The 13,116-nt window shown below is 39.8% G+C and overlaps 1 long non-coding RNA gene across 2 annotated transcripts in view; it reads left to right on the plus strand.

Moving 5' to 3' along the window:
• The first annotated feature begins 4,259 nt into the window (after nucleotides 1-4,259).
• Nucleotides 4,260-13,116, plus strand: part of LOC122557683 — a 41,786-nt gene continuing 32,929 nt past the window's right edge. For both annotated transcript variants that reach the window (XR_006313909.1, XR_006313908.1), the window contains exon 1: nucleotides 4,260-5,636. This is a non-coding gene — a long non-coding RNA (uncharacterized LOC122557683). The remainder of the gene's footprint in view (nucleotides 5,637-13,116) is intronic.

The raw sequence follows: 13,116 nt of genomic DNA on the forward strand, positions 1-13,116 counted from the left end.
CCTCCCCCACTCACCTATTGTACTCTATGCTACTTTCTCCCCACCCCCCCCCTCCTCTCATTTATTTCTCCACCCTTCAGGCACTCTGCCTGTATTCCTGATGAAGGGCTTTTGCCCGAAACGTCAATTTTACTGCTCCTCGGATGCTGCCTGAACTGCTGTGCTTTTCTTGCACCACTAATCCAGAATTATGTTCAGTATGGACTGGTTGGACCGAGTGCTGGATCACTCCAAAACTCGCTGAAGTAGAGAACTCTGAATATTCACAATCCCTTGAGTGAAGAAATATTCTCATCTAAGTCCTAAATTAATGACCCCATCTCTTGAGAGAGTATCCACAGCCAAGAGATACGAGCTAACAAGGTCCAGTGTCTACTCTGCAAAGCTCCTTCAGAACCTTGTGTTTTCAATTAGATCACTTATGATTCTTCTCAACTCTGGAGAATTTTGCAGAATCAATTTTATGCACAGAAGGAGGCCATTTGGCACATCATGTCTGTGGCAGTTCTGTAATCTAGTGCTAATCATCTGCCTTTTCCTCATAACTATGCATACCATTTCTATCCAAATAATCATCCAATGCCGTATTGACTACCTCAATTGAACCTTCTGTACACACATTTCTGGGCAGTGCGTTGCTTACCCTAACTACTTGATGTGTTAAAATCACACAACACCAGATTATAGTCCAATAGGTTTATTTGGAAACACAAGCTTTTGGAGTGCCGCTCCTTCATCAGGTGATTGTGGAATATAAGATCGTGATCACAGAATTTACAGAAAAAAGGAGTCCAATGTCATGGAGATACATTAAACAATTTTAGATTAAATCTTTCATCTTTTAAAATTGGATATGCTGGTTTCTGTTCTTTGATATGTAATTCCCAGATCTTCTTTTAACTTACATTCTCAAGATAGTTCAGTTTTTCTAACAATAGGTGTGAAGTCTGTCTGTGTCCCAATGTTTAGTCAGACTGACAAGCCCTCTGATGCAGTTTTTGAGCAAAATAAAATGCAATTCTGCAAAAACAAATTCACCCCATAAACTTATATGTGTGTGTGTGCGTGTATACGTGTGTGTAAGCTTGTGAGTGTGATGAGGAATGTGTCAGTGAGAGGGTGCGTGTTGGGTAAGTGCAGGGGTTGTCTTGTATGCATATGAGAGAGAGAGCTTGTGTATGAGAAAGGCTCTGCATGGGTGTATGAGTATGTAGGTGTGTGTGAGTGTGTATCATGCAGTGGGGTCACCTATAGTGTGACATGAACCCAAGGTCCCGGTTGAGGCCATTCCCATGGGTACCGAACTTTGCTATCAGCTTCTGCTGAGCAACTCTGCATTGGTGTTTGTCCTGAAGTCTGCCTTGGAGGATGGTCACCTGAAGGTCCGAGGCTGAATGTCCTGGGGCGCTGAAATGTTTTCCAACTTGGAGGGATCAGTCTTGCCTGGTGATTGTTGCACAGTGTCCATTCATCTGTTGTCGTAGTGCCTGCTCGGTCTCGCCAATGTACCATGCCTCAGGGCAGTCTTGCTGCAGCGTATGAGATAGACCACGTTGGCCGAGTCACCTGAGTACATGATGGGAGGTGCCCCCAAATGTCTTGCATCAGCTGCCGTGACAGGGTTGTACGGTGTTGTTGTCCTGAAAGCCAGGCAGTTTGCTGTGAACAATGATCTTTGTTGTTTAAACCAAACCTTAAACAGATCATTGTGCGCAGCAAACTGCTCAGCCTTCAGGACAACACCGTACAACTCTGTCATGGCAGCTGCTGCAAGACGTGTCAAACTATTGACACAGATACACCACTCTACACTGGGGCATCTCCCACCACCTACTTGGCAGGTACTCATGTGACTCAGCCAATGAGGTCTATCTCATATGCTGCAGGCAAGGATGTCCTGATGCGTGGTACATTGGTGAGACCAAGCAGCCACTACGACAATGGATTAATGGACACCCTGCAACAATCACCAGGGAGGACTGCTCCCTCCCAGTCGGGGAACACTTCAGCAGTCCAGGACATTCGGTATCTGACCTTTCAGTGACCATCCTCCAAGGCAGACTTCAGGACAAGCAACAATACAGAGTGGTTCAGCAGAAGCTGATAGCCAAGTTCGGTATCCATGGGAATAGCCTCAACTTGGACCTTGGTCCATGTCACACTACAGGTGACTCCACTGCATGATACACTCTCTCACACACACACTCCTACATACTTACACACCCATGCAGACGCCCTCTCATACACAAGCTCTCTATCTCATATGCACACATAGACACCCCTGCATTCACATCCATGCATGCACCTTCTCACAGACACATGTCCCATCACACACACTTAACCAAGCTTACACACACTCTATCATGTGCACTCACATGCACACTGTCACTCTTGCACGTGCACACATATGAGTTTATGGGGTGAATTTGTTTTTGCAGAATTGCATTTTATTTTGCTCAAAAACTGCATGAATCCATGTAAAACTATGTAGAGGGCTTGTCAGTCTGACTAAACATTGGGACACAGTCAGACTTCACAACTATTGTTAGAAAAGCTGAACTATCTTGAGAATCTAATTTAAAACAAGTTCTGGGATTTACTTATCAAAGAACAGAAACCAGCATATCCAATTTTGAAAGATGAAAGATTTAATCTAAAATTGTTTAATGTATCTCATCTCCGTGACACTGGACTCCTTTGGTTATAAATTCTGTGATCATGATCTTATACTCCACAACCACCTGACAAAGGAGCAACACTCCGAAAGCTAGAGCTTCCAAATAAACCTGTTGGACAGTAATCTGGTGTTGTGTGATTTTTAACTTTGTCCACCTCCAAGTCAAACTTGATGCGTGAAAAAAAATTTCTCTGTCATCACGTCACCAAACTGGTGAATTTTTGCTGTTTCACTTCCAAAGTATATCTTTCATTAAATATGGTGGCCAGCACAGCACATGAACTGTGGATTCACCACAGCCCTTGAAACTATAGCAAAATATTATTCTTGTTTTTTAAACCCCCTTTTAATAAAGGCCAACATTACTTTTGCCATTGTAATTTGTTACTGTACATGAATGCTAATATTCTGTCTTCTTTGTACAAATACAATCAAGTCTTTCTGAACAGCAACTTTTGAAAATTTCATGCCTTTTAAAAACATTCTGCTTTTCTATTCTAATGACCAAAGTGAACTAAAAACACATGCCTTCCATGATATTCCAATTGTGATCTTGTTCTCCACTCACTCAGCTAGTCTATAATGTTTTTGCAGCCTCTCTGTAATGTACCCCCACTTACACTCCCACCTAGTATTGTGTCATCATCAAAATTAGATACCTATTTTCATTCTGTCTTGTCACCATTGTGAGTTGTTATCCCAAAGTTTGGTGGAATATTTCAATTTGTAATTCCACTTTTTGTGTGAAAAAAGGGCTGATACAACAAAGAATGGCTGTAGATGTGAATTAGGTGGCTGAAAAGAGAGACACAATGAATATCATTACTTGGATGCAAAGAGGATGTCAAACAACAGTCCTTCAAAGTGGTAGTAAGAGGGGAAGAAGCAAGTCAAACCAGATTAGACTGTGATCTCGATTGAAAACAGAATGAGAAGCTGGTGATCAGCATAACAGAAAACCACCTCGTGCAGATTATGTCTGAAACTCTAGATGCATTTTGGTTTTCCTTTTGAAGAATACATAAGGACTATGGTTTAAAAGCCAGTTTGAACTTGATTGGAGAAAGGTAATAGGAATAAATGGTCTCATACATACCAGTCTGGGTTCAGGTGTTAGTGTGCTGTGAAGATCATGTTCAGAGACTTATCCCTAGCCACCCCTGTGACGCATGAAAAAGAAGACCATCTCTAATTCAGTGCTGCTAAACCAGACAAAAGACAGCAAATGGACACTCTCTCTCACCCTGAGTGCTGGAATTCAAACACAGCTGAAAAAAATCAGAATTCAGAATCTCAACCAATCTGCAAAACTAAAGATTTTGAAACTATCAACAATGGTTAGTACTGCTGTCTCACAACACTAGGGACCTGGGTCTAATTCCACCCTCGGCGACTGTGTGGAGTTTGCACAAACTCCCCATGTTTGCGTGGGTTTCCTCTGGTCACTCGGGTTTCCCCCCCACAGTCCAAAGATGTGCTGCTTAGGTGGATTGGCCAATCTAAATTACCCCATAGTGTCCAGGGATATGCAGGCTATGTGGATTAGTCATAGGAAATGCAAGGTTACAGGGATAGGGTAGGGGTCTGGATCAAGGTGGGATGCTGTCCGGCGGGTCAGTGTGGACTCAGTGGGCTGAATGGCCTGCTTCCACACTATAGCGATTCTTTAAAGAAAACACACCAATATCAATGGTACTGGTAAACTCCAATGCAGCAGCCTGCTCTTCAGGAACAATGCAGAAATTGATCTGTGTACCTTTTTGCTAACTTTTATCTTTTTTGACTCATTTCTAATCTGTGCAGGCATTGATTTACTAAATTCTTCTTGTGTTTAGTAGTTAATAAATTCATGCTTTGTTATTCAAGGAAGCCTGGCTAAATTAGTTCCCTTTAAAACATAAGTTCATGTGGGTCTAGGAGTAAGAAGGAAAGGGATTTTTTAAAAAATTAATCTTGTCATGATCAACTAAAGGGTGGGTGAATAAATAAGCCAGGTCATTCCTCCTTACCTGGTAGCTTAACAGTTTGGGGTATCCTGCAATCAACTGGAGATCCTTGCCCAATGTTTGATCATAACAAATTGGGGACTGTTTCTGTGATTTGAACACAGAGATTGAGTAAACTGGGAAATTTGATTGGGTAAATTATCACTTTGAACAAATTTCTTGAGTTATTCTGCTTTTGTAGAGAAATGCCTGCACTTGCTACCAGAGTAAATTTAGAGGAAGCTACTTTTGAGGATTCTTTTGCTCTGTCCCCAGAATAGTCAAAAGATTTAGCTTAGATAAGAATGTCTCCCACAAGCAAGAAAACTCAATATTTTGTAAGGATGGCCAATGGTTTACAAATGGGGACACTAACTGCATTCCAAACATACTAAATGGTGAAGGGGTGAATGACAGGGGAGGGAAAAAGGGGGGAGGAAATAAACACAACTATTACTAGAGACAACACTGAAGAAATTCATGGAGCTAAATGCTGATAAGTCTGCTTGACCTGATGGGTTGCATCTTAGGATTTTGAAAGAAGTAACTACTGGAGTCACTGGTGATAGTCTTCCAAGAATTATCTGATTCTGGAAACGATCCAGAAGCTTGGAAAACTGCCAATGTACTAACTGTTATTAAGGGAGGGAGTTTGTAAAAAAAATAACTATACTGTAAAGACCATTTTTCTAATTTCTAGTGAGTACAGTCCTAACCTGTTTAATCTTTGCTTACAAGACACCCCTCCATACCAGGGATCATCCTATTTGGTAGTCACCCCTCTGCTGCAGGTAAAGGAAGGTACTTTCTCACTCAAAGTATTCCTAACCAGGCAAAAGGATACACAACAACAAAAGAGCTTTCAACCTGAATGCTGGAATTCAATCATAGTCAAAAAGAAACATAATTACAGAATCTCAACTAATTTAAGGACTGGGAAATGAACTATTCAAGTAATAATGTCAACACTACAGGTAAGCTCCACTGCAATGGCCCATTCAACTAGCTGCTCTTTTCGAAACAGTTTAGAGACTAATCTGCTTTTTAACATTTATATTTTCAGATTCACCTCTTACTTCTAAACTGTATATATATGTTTGACATTACTAATTCTTGCATTTAGTAATTAATAAACTCACTTTTTGTTAACTCAAAAAAATCTAGTTAAATTGGCTACTTTAAAACAAGTTTAAATGGGTCTGGGAGAAAGGTCTAAACATGGAGAAATCCTTTCAAAATGAATCCGGTTGCAACCAACTGAGGGTGGATGAATAATGAAGGAGAGCCAGTTCATCCACCCTCACTGGGAACTTAACAGTTTGTGACTGCCTGTCCAGAACCAAATGATTTAAAGAATGTCATTTGATATCTTGTCATAACAGTCTTAATTCATTAATAGAGATACTAAAAAGCTGAGCCCTATCACAGTTCCTTGTAGCAGTCCTTTTGTCACAGATGTCTATACTTACTGACTGTTAACCAATCCTGTATCCATGCCAGGACAGGATTTTTAAAATTTTTTTTTGAATCAGCTTGTTTAGAGATGTCATTCCAAACCGAATAGATGCAACTTGAACCCATGCCTCCTGGTTCAGAGGTACGAATGCTACCATTTCATCACAAGCCTCTCCATGCTAGTATATTATTCCCAATTAAACAAGCCCTTAACTTGCCTGTCAACGTTTTGTGTGGCTCTTTAATGAACACTTTTTAAGAATCCAGGTATATTACATCTTTCAGTTCTCCTTGATCTATATGACCAGTTTCATCCATAAAAGACTTAATTTTTTCAAAAACAATTTCTGTTTCGTAATACTATATTGACTTTGTCTGATCACATTATCATTTTCTAAAGGGACCATTAAGACTTATTTAATAATAGATACAAGCACTTTCTTGATGACTAATATTAATTGATAACTGGCCTGTGGTTCTCTGATTTATCTACCTTTCCTTTCTAGAAAAGCAGTGTTACATTTACTGATTCCCAATCTGCTGTTTCAGTTCTAAGGAACGATAACTAGGACTGTAAACAGGGCTTTAAACTAACTGGGGGGGGGGGGGGGCGGGTGAGTCCAGTTGTAGGGGAAATTAGAAAACCCAAATTAAAAGAGGAGTTAAGAGCGCATTTTAGTGATGTGGCAGACGGTTACCAGACAATAAAGGTGAGCGACAGAACAGGTGAATGTCTTTATGCACCAAAGAATTATAAAAGAGTAGGGAAATTTACCAATAGAACAAATTTAAAAGCTTTGTATTTAAATGCACAAAGCATTCGAAACAAATTAATTAGTTTATAGCACAAATAGAAACAAAAGGGTATGATTTGGTGGTGATTACTGAGACATGGTTACAAGGAGACCAGATCTGAGAATTGAATATCCAAGGGTATTCAGCATTTCAGAAAGATAGACTGAAAGGAAAAGGCGGTGGTGCTGATTTGCTGTAAAGGAAGGGATCCGTTCTGTAATGAGATATGACATAAGCACGGGAGATTAAGATGTGGAATCAGTCTGGGTAGAAATAAGAAATAACGAAGGGAAGAAGTACTTGGTAGGAGTAATCTATAGATCCCCAAACAGTAGTTCCACAGTGGAGCACAGTATATATCAGGAAATATTAGGGTCTTGCAAGAAAAGTATGGCAATAATAATGTGTGATTTTAACATGCACATAGATTGGAAGAATCAAATTGGCAAGGGTAGCCTGGAGGTAGAGTTCATTGAACATATTAGAGATTGTTTCTTGGAGCAGTATGTTGTGGAAACAACCAGGGAGCAGGCTACTCTGGATTTGGTATTGTGTAATGAGGAGAGATTAATTGATGACATCATAGTTAAAGATCCTCGAGAAAATAGTGACCATAGTATGATAGAATTCAAAATTCAGTTTGGGGTGAGAAAGTGGAGTCCCACACACTTGTTCTGGAATTAAACAAAGGAAATTACTTAGAAATAGGGACTGATTTGGCCTGAGAAGATTGGGCAGGAAGACTAGGTAAGACAGTGGATAAGCAGTGGCAGTTGTTTAAGGAGGTATTCAATTCCTCACAACTAAAATATATCCCAGTTAGGAAGAAAGATAGCAAGAGTGGCTATTAGGGGTAGTTTATTAGCTTGGATAGGTGTCTGGCTGATGGGCAGAAGGTAGAAAATCGGGATAATTTTTTTTAATGGATGGCAAGAAGTAACTAGTGGGATGCCACAAGGTTTGGTTCTTGGGCCCCAGCTATTTACAATCTGAATTAATCATTTGGATACAGGGATAGAAGGCTCTATAGCCAAATTTGTGGATCACAAAAAAAAGGCGGGATGGTAAGTTGCAATGAGGATACAGATAGGTTAGGAGAGTGGACCAAAATGTGGCAGATAAAGTTTAATGTGGATAAGTGTAAGGTCATGCATTTTGGTTCGAGAAATGGGAAGTCAACCTATTATCTAAATGGGGAGAGACATTGGGGTGCTACAGTACAGAGGGATCTGGATGTCCTCATTCATAAGTCACAGAAAACTAGCATGCAGGTAAAGCAGATAATAAAGAAAATGAATGGAATGTTGGCTTTTATAGCTAAAGGAATAGAGTATAAAGGTACGGAACTATTGTTGCAACAATACAAGGCATTATCTAAATGGGGAGAGATATCGGGGTGCTACAGTATAGTACAAGGCATTGGTGAGACCACACCTGGAGTATTGGTCCCCTTATTTTAGGAAAGATGGAGGCAGTTCAGAGGAAGTTCACTAATTGATCCCAGAGGTGAGGAGTTTATCATATAATGAGAGATTGAATAGTTTAGGCCTATACTCTGGAATTTAGAAGAATGAAGGAAGATCAAATTGAGGTATTCAAGATAATAATAGGTATGGATAAAATATATGTGGAACGGATGCTCCCTCATGTGGCACATTCTAGGTTGAGAGGTCATAGTCTTAGGATAAGGGGTAGCAAAGTTAAAAGAGTTGAGGAGAAACCATTTCTCCCAAAGGATGGTGAATCTGTGTAATTCACTACCCTAAAGTGCCGTGGATGCTGGAACAGTGAGTAAATTTAAGAAAGAGTTAGACCGATTTTTAATTGGTAATGGGTTGAAGGGTTATGATGAGAAGGCAGTTGAATACAGGTGAGGAGCATATCAGCCATGATCAAATGGCCTAATTCTGCTCCTATTTCTTGTGAATTTAAGAACTTTGGAAAATTATAGCCAGAACATCCATTATTTCTGCAGCTATCTCTTTTGGAACCATGGGTTGTAAGTCCTCCAAGTTTTTCTAGTACTTTTGTTTTGTCTCTGCTGATATTAATTTTCTTCATTTTTTTATTCTTTTTTGCACCCGGGCTAAACTTTATTCTTGCACGAGACTTGTATCTTCTACTGTGAAAACAGATAAAATATTAGTTCCTGCTTCTTAGGGACTAATGTTTACTTTCACTACACTTTTTAAAGAATTGTAAAAACTCTTTCAATATGTTTATATATTCCTGACTAATTTCCTTTTGTACTTTTTTCACCTTTACATCATTTTTTATGCTGATGCTTTGCATTAAAACAAAATACTCTTAAACCTCAGACGTCTTGCTATTCTTTACAACATGGTAAGCCTCTTCTCTTAATCTTATACTATCCTCAAACATTCCAGACCAAGCTAGGGATAGGTCATCCTGTTGAGATTTTGCTTTTCAGTGCTTTTGTTGTATATTTTGAATTGCTTCTTTAAATGGTTACAATGGTTATTGTATCTTTGAGTTTATTTATCCCATCAACATAGGCCAGTTCTTTTCTCATATCTATGAGACTAGTTTTAAGTTTAAGATTCTTGTTTGTTATTGCAGTACATTGCTTTAAAATGTAACATGGAATTCAATTTCATTATGATCACTAGTTCCTGGAGGATTTTTTTACTATGATATTACTAATTGACCCCAGTGTTATTACACAAGATTTTGTCTGAAATAACTTTATCCATAGTCAGCTCCACAGTGTATTGCTCCAGGAAACTGTCATAAAAATTCAACTTTCTATATGGTCGGCACAGTGGCACAGCGGTTAGCACTGCTGCCTCACAGCGCCAGAGACCTGGGTTCAATTCCTGCCTCAGGCGACTGACTGTGTGGAGTTTGCACATTCTCCCCGTGTCTGCGTGGGTTTCCTCCGGGTGCTCCGGTTTCCTCCCACACTCCAAAAATGTGCAGGTTAGGTGAATTGGCCATGCTAAATTGCCTGTAGTGTTAGGTGAAGGGGTAAATGCAGGGGAATGGGTCTGGGTGGGTTGTGCTTCGGCGGGTCTGTGTGGACTTGTTGGGCCGAAGGGCCTGTTTCCACACTGTAAGTAATCTAAATCTAAATATATAACACTCGTCAATTTGATTGGTCTAGTCTGTTTAAAGTCCACTACAGTTATTACACACTCCAATAATTTATTATTTAATGATCTGTCCAACTACTCCCATAAATATTTTCTGATTCTTGCAATTCCTAAACTGCAGCCATACTGATGCTACTTAATTATTTCCTGAGCCAAGATCCTTCCTCATGAATGCCCATAATTATTTATTATTAGTGTTGCCCCTCCTCTCTTGCTGTTGTTTTTCTTTGCAAAATATTGTGTGTTCTGGAATGATTGTTTCCTAACCGTGGTCACCTTGTAACCCAGTCTCTATAATGGTGATTGGACTTAATCCATTTATTTCCATAATAATTCCTTATAAAAGGAATTGCTGTTGTCTGAGATTAATCCTGATAGAAATGGTAAGAGATGTTGTGATTTATTTTGGTGGGCAGTCTGTTCAGAATGGAACTTAAGATGCAGCTAGCAAGGAAACTCAATGCTTGCTACTGACTATACAGAGAGAATGGAGGACAGACCATATCAGATACTGAGGAGAAAAGATGTGGTGAAGAGTTGGACACTTTGAGGGGGTATAAAGTGCGATTGCAATAATATATGAATATTGGCAGAACAATGTAAGCAATAATATCAAATTATAATTCAAAAGGATTTATCATCAATTACAGAAATAAAAATCAGAATGCAGTTCATTTGATTACCTTGGAGGAATTCATAAGAACAGTATGTTCTCTCTTAGTAGTATTTGACCAACATATTGTTTGACCAATATAAGAACAGAACGAGGTGAGGAGACTACATTCTCCAGGCAAAAATTGGCCAAAATCACAGACTTTTTGGACGGTAACTGGAATTCTACATCAATATTAATGAGAATAATGCTTCACACAATGGGACAATAACAAAAATTGTAAATGACATTGGGACAGTAAGTAGGATTGTCCATGGCACACTGAGACAGTAACTGGGATTGTACATGGCACACTGGGACAGTAACTCGGATTGGCATAAAATATCTTATGGTACTGTTTCAGAAATAATGAGGGGGTTTTCCTGGTGTCCTGGTCAATATTTAGTTAGTGCAATGCCACAGAAACAGATTATCTGCTTATCAAATGATACCCAACTGGCATTCACCTAAAGCTTTGAAGTGGGAAAATATCCCAAAGCAGTTTTCAGGAACATTATCAGTAAAACAATGCAGACACCGAGTAACTGAAATATATATTAACATAAGCATTCCAAATCATCAGAAAAAAGGATAGGATTTCAGGATCAACTTAAAGAAAATAAAGAAAGTTGAGGAAATGGAGAGGATCAGGAAAGGAATCACAGAATTTGAAGATTCATGGAGCTACAGGAGATTTGGGGAGTTGAAGAAATGGAGGCAATTTAGAACAAAAATGACAATTATAACATTAAGATTTTATCGTTCCTGGAGACAATCAAGGGCAGCAAGCACAATGGTTATGGATGAATGGCATTTACATAGGCAGCACAGTGTGGATGATTGCTGATTGATATAGGGTGAAAGATGGGAGGCTGGTCAGGTGTGTTTAGAGTAGTCAAGAGGCAATCAAAGTATAGCTGAGGGTTCATGCAAATTCACTGAGGAAGACGGATATGGAAGCTAGAGAACTTGGGAAAATAAAAAGTGATATCTTGCAAAGTGTCCATGTTAGAGGAGGAGATGCTAGACATCTTAAAAACGTATAAAGGAGGATAAATCCTCAGGAGCAGATCAGGTGTTTCCCAGACCTTTGTGGGAAGCTAGAGAAGTGATTGCTAGATCCATTGCTGAGGTGTTTGTATCATTGATAGCTATGGGTGAGGTGCTGGAAGACAAAAAGTAGTGGACCCAGCACTGATCCTTGTGGCACACTGTTGACTGTACCTAATCAGTCCTTGCCTTTCCAAATACATGCAAATTGTGTCCCTCACAATCCCCTCTAACGACTTAACCACCACTGACATCAGGCTCACCCCTCTATAGTTCACTGGCTTTTCCGTGCCACCTTTCTTAAATAATGGCACCACATGAGCCAACCTCCAGTCATCCAGCACCTCACCCATAGCCATCAATGATACAAATAACTCAGCAATGGATCTAGCAATCACTTCCCTAGCTTCCCATAAAGGTCTGGGATACATCTGATCAGTGTCTGGGACTTTATCCTCCTTTATGCATTTTAAGATGTCCAGCATCTCCTCCTATAACATGGACACTTTGCAAGATATCACTAGTAATTTCCGCAAGTTCTCCAGCTACCATATCCTTCTTCCTCAGATAATTACCAGACTATATAACACACTGACATATCAGCCACTGACAGGTTACAAATCACACTATGACTCTCAACAGACTGTATATCACACTGAGACCATAACTGGACAAAATATCACACTGAGAAAGTAACTGAACTGTATATCACACTGAGACCGTCACTGGACTGGATATCACACAGAGTTCGTAACTAGACTGTATATCACACTGAGACCGTAACTGGACTGTATTTCACATGGAGACTGTAAGTGGACTGGATATCATACTGAGACAGTAACTGGACTGTATATTACACTGAGACCATAACTGGACTGGATACCATACTGAGACAGGAACTGGACTGTAAATCACACTGAGAAAGTAACTGGACTGTACATCACACTGAGACTGTAACTGGACTGTATTTCACATGGAGACTGTAACTGCACTGGATATCATACTGAGACAGGAACTGGACTGGATAGCACACTGAGACCGTAACTGGACTGGATATCATACTGAGACTGTAACTGGACATACAGAGACCGTAACTGGACTGGATATCACACTGAGACCATAACTGGACTGGATATCATACTGAGATAGTAACTAGACTGTATATTACACTGAAACCGTAACTGGACTGTATATCACACTGAGACTGTAACTGGACTGTATGTCACACTGAGAAAGTAACTGGACTATATATCACACTGAGACTGTAACTGGACTGTATGTCACACTGAGAAAGTAACTGGACTATATATCACACTTAGACAGTAACTGGCCTGGATATCACACAGAGACTGTAAATGGACTGTATATCATACTGAGAAAATAACTGGA

Source organism: Chiloscyllium plagiosum, chromosome 16 (genome assembly GCF_004010195.1).
Source record: "Chiloscyllium plagiosum isolate BGI_BamShark_2017 chromosome 16, ASM401019v2, whole genome shotgun sequence".
Classification (NCBI taxonomy): Eukaryota; Metazoa; Chordata; class Chondrichthyes; order Orectolobiformes; family Hemiscylliidae; genus Chiloscyllium; species Chiloscyllium plagiosum.